Source organism: Lolium perenne, chromosome 4 (genome assembly GCF_019359855.2).
Source record: "Lolium perenne isolate Kyuss_39 chromosome 4, Kyuss_2.0, whole genome shotgun sequence".
Lineage (NCBI taxonomy): Eukaryota > Viridiplantae > Streptophyta > Magnoliopsida > Poales > Poaceae > Lolium > Lolium perenne.
In genome coordinates, this window is record NC_067247.2 from 347,499,687 (window position 1) to 347,504,232 (window position 4,546).

The 4,546-nt window shown below is 41.2% G+C and overlaps 1 long non-coding RNA gene across 1 annotated transcript; it reads left to right on the top strand.

Moving 5' to 3' along the window:
* Positions 1 to 700: 700 nt before the first annotated feature.
* On the top strand, positions 701 to 3,537 carry LOC127349223 (uncharacterized). The gene is made up of 5 exons (XR_007880158.2): positions 701 to 792; positions 900 to 1,017; positions 1,223 to 1,411; positions 1,945 to 2,286; positions 3,403 to 3,537. It is a non-coding gene; the product is annotated as an uncharacterized lncRNA (long non-coding RNA).
* The last annotated feature ends 1,009 nt before the right edge of the window (positions 3,538 to 4,546 follow it).

Here is a 4,546-nt window from a genome sequence, read left to right on the forward strand (position 1 = left end):
CCGTGCTCGTCTGCATCAAGCACGGGTATCGCCCTCCTCTATCGCCCTCCCATTCAGCAGCATTGCCATCAACCGCTCATCCATCTTCTGCTTCGCCTAGATCGGCCGCCACCCACGAGACAGGCGGTGTCGATTTGGGTGCCGCGTCTAGCTTTCACCGAGATGATGGCTAAGGGCAATGACACCACTGTTATTTTCCTTGTTTCTTCCCCATCTCTAGCGGCTACCTTGGCACCGGCTGGTCTACATCGACTCGGGCGAGACCTACAGACCGGCGGGGATGATTCGACGTAGGCGACTTCTTGGCCGACGGGATGCAACACATGGTGGCGGTCGCAGCAGGCCGGCATCAGCGAGTCGATCTAGCCGACCTTCAAGGAGAGCGGGTCAAAGAGGGCAAGGTGACGAAATCAAATCCTTTTTTTTCTGGTGTCCCGAAAATAGATGTCCCGATTTCTTAGATTTTCTGGATTGTACTGTCTACCTTTTTTTTTGTTTTCTTGGCGTATGTTTTAGACGTTGGATCTTCTCTTGACCGGTTCTACGAATTTGTCTCTTGGATTCAGATGTGGAGCTAAGAGATGGCCGCACAGCAGCAGAGTGACATTGTCAAGGTAGTTATCAACGTACATCCAACATTAAGGCTCCTCCTCAGCTCCAGCCAAAGAGATACAATGATATCTTCTACCTGATTGTAGAAGTGTAGATTGACTGCCATAATGTTTCAGTTCTTATGTTTGTCGTGTGATCTCCATCTCTCCAGCTATGGAGCTAACTGAATAATGGGGAAAGGTGATTTCAAACAGCACCCAGTGTGAGATTTCCATTGGGCCAGAGACCAGAGTGTAATTCACTATAACCTTGGATATGAGCTTATTTTCTGGATTTGTTATTTGCAGTGACTTTACCTATGGTTTTCTTAAATGTGTTTTAAAACGGAGCAGAGGAAGCGATCTCACATGTCACTGGCGAGATAATTGTTTCATCATCAGAATCGAGGTGGATCTACGCAAATCGGTAAGGCAACTATCCAAGGTGCATGGGTTACTCAACGAGGGAAATGTTTTCTGTAGTGGAATGTACTAACTGGTGTGACAATGTTCGATAAGTAACTAAATCTTTGTATGAAATAGAAATTGACAATTTCAGTTTACTATTTGCATATGAAAATTATTTAATCACCCTTTTGTTGTTGACACTGAATTTCTCCTTAATATTTCAGGAGTATCTGGTAAAAAAGAACAATAGAATTGAGTTGATGGCAATGTTGGGAGTATTTGGAGCAGTTATAAAGTCATTCAGTCCCAGTAGGGCATTTGCATGGTTTGAGAGAGCTCTCTTGGTTGGTTTGAGACTTTAGCTGCAATTGTGTTGTCTGGGATCATATGGCCCTTTCTATCCTCGAGGAAGTGTAAGTCCCTGACCATTTTGCCCCATCATATGAAAAGTAAATTGTTTAATCTCATTTATTTTATTTTGATATCGCTGTCGTAGATAGATTTATTGAACAATTAACTGTATAACTTCACATGTTTATATCTTCTCAGGAGCTTCTTGTAAGTGAGCTGTAGCTTCCATACACAGCATTGCCACACTCAGAATTTGAGTTATGGGCTATGTACACTAATAGAGAAGTTGAACAATAGACTTTTTCTCTACAGTATCAAAGTACCAAAATTCTTGTTTTCCTGGTTTACAATATGAAAGAAAGCTTCCAAAATGTTTCAAGTTTTCATTATCGAAGACATTTAACCAGTTACAAGAGCAGTAAAGGCCATCATAGCTAGGAATATCCAGTAAGGACTTCCTGCTGACATAAATTTTCTGGCAATAACCTTATGCATATTTGTTGCCCGTCAGATCCATCATAGATACCGATTGTTTGTAATTATTGATTGAGCTGGTTTTAATGGTTCATGATCTGATTCTGCTTGTGCTTTTAAGGAATGGCTAATTTATGCCAAAAACTTACACTCTTCATTCTTCAAGTAAGCGATATAGTGAAAAGAAATACCAGGGCACATTGGTTTCTTCTCCAGCAAAAGCAAATTCACCCAGGACCATAAAGCATATCGTGCCAAAAGAATTTATCTTGAATATGGAGTGAACATGTCAGGCAGCGTCGTTTTTGGTAAAGGCCATTGCTCTCAAGGTAGTAGGAAGGATTTTCAAAGCTAGACGTCCATTTATATGGAATTCTTTAAAGAATTGCAAGTTCTTTGAAATCCTCCATTTATATGGATTCAGCATCAGGCATCTCACAAATTGGGCAAGCAAGGCTTTCAGGTAATGTATTACTTAGCTCTTCAAAGGCTTGGATGTCCTTAAGTGTCCGAACTGTCTGTTTTTATTGTTATAAAATGAGATATGCTTTTGCAATTTTCAAGGTACCTGAATAATGTGTTAGTTACTCTATGTGCGGAAGAAACGAAATAATACTTCTCTTGTTCTTGTTCGTTTATCTAGATGACCTCAGTTAAGTTGATAATAGCACTATTATACTCTGGTATGGAACTAAACCTCAAGCTGCAACCATAACTGGCTTGATAATTGTGGCTAATATAATTGTACTTATTTGAAGAAGAAAACTATACTTGCCTTCATATTCAGCTTGTACTTTCTTAGTCCATCCAATGGATTTAACACTTATTTTTCCTGTTACTAGCTGAATGCCCATGTGCAGCTCCGAAAATAAAAATCCAATTAGGTGGAAACGACACAAAAGCCCAATGATATGAAAAGTGACCTAGGACCGGTAGCTTGTAAACTGAAGAACTGTATAAACAACCTTATTTATTACATATTAAACCCCAAAGTTACTTTGGGCGGAGCGGAGGCGAAATAGCACACATACCATCAAGCTGCTATATTTGTAGGAGTAACTGATGTTCTTATGTGCCGAATTTTAGGTCAAACATAGAGATATAACCATGCTAGGTTCAGGCTCACTCAACTTTCAGCCGAAATTACTGACATATTTCCTTTGAGTTGGCATAGAGTTTGTTTAGGCGTAGTTTCTGATTATCTTGTGCTACAGACTGAGTTTTTTGAACTTTGTGTTGAACTAAAAGTCAGAGAGAAATGAGACTACAAATGTATATATATAGTTCCCCTTTTCAACATACATTAGCACTAAATCTGACAATATATACTTGTTCACTGTTACAATCAATTAGAAGAAGTGTTGATATTGCAACAATATAGCAGACAAATCAGTTATCTCATTTATTCATTGTTTATCCGAGTGCAGTTTCGTAGTAGTTTGTTAACAGTTTTGCCATCCTGTATTTCCTGGTGGAAAGTTAGAAGCCTACTAGCTAAATCAGTACCGATGCTCTGTGTTTGTCTTCTCATGCCAATCAAACATACTAGCTAAATCTGGTAATTCTTCGATTATTGCAGGTCAGCATTGGAGGCTTGACTGACTTTGTTGGCTTTGTTTCGCTGTACTGAATTAACTGTCTACTTTGGCTAGGTGTGACTCAGGCCGTTCTGGCTCCGGCGTGATGCTGCCGTAATATAATGTACTAAACAGTTTACCGACTCTTTGTCAGGATATGTGCTCAAGCTCTTCACAAAGTGTGTCTATTTTTCTGTGCTGTGTATTTTTTTTGTTAATTTTCCTTGTGCTCCATAATTTAATTGTACATATATGTTCAAGAGATTATTTTTCGAGTTTTATGTTCAAGCAAGAAAATCAAGGGTTCAAAATTCAGCACCCAAGTGATACTATTAATCAATTGCTTTTCAATGTGCTAAGTTAAACATAAATATAAGCTGAGTAACTGATCGCAAGAGAATCCATGTGACCGGTTGGTTGGTCACCATTTGTCATTAGGTGTTGGATTAGATCGCAAAGCACCGGTGAGGAGGCGCCCCATGGGGCGCCCCAACCACTAGTATTGGTAATATGGACTCCATGGTGCATGCATGTCATACAACCTAGAGAGCATGCGTGCAGTGTTTCACGGTGACACACCACCCAAACTGCAGGCATCTTCGTTTACGGAGAAATCAAACCGAAAAATCACAATAGGCCGATCAACAAATATGGAGCACCAAGTCGATTCGTGTAACATCCTGATGAGCCAGAAACAAGGCGACGGGCCTGCGGCCAAAGTAGATAAGATTCTATGCCATCCATGCGCTGGTTCACTGAATGCCATTCACTTTGCAACCTCTCGGAAAAGTGACGTCTAGCTCGACTGATTCCATACCCATTTTTTTTATATAGATAAAAGGTACTCAAGAGCCCAACTTTGAATTAACAAAGCCAACAACAGCGAGAACGATACAAAGTGCTGAACCCAGCTTACAGAACGACACCACACACCCACACGAACTACCGAAGAAGCTACAGCCGGAAGCGCGACCAACAAGCTCAACCAAAGCGTTTACGAGACTCGGAGAAGAGCTGGAGTCTACAGTGTCGGGCCGGAGCTCACTCGAAAGCGAGCCATTTTCACGCGCGCCTCAACAGTACTCCTCCGTCGCAGAGACGCCACCGGAAGCCGACCACCACCGGGGGCCAACCCTCGTTGCTCAC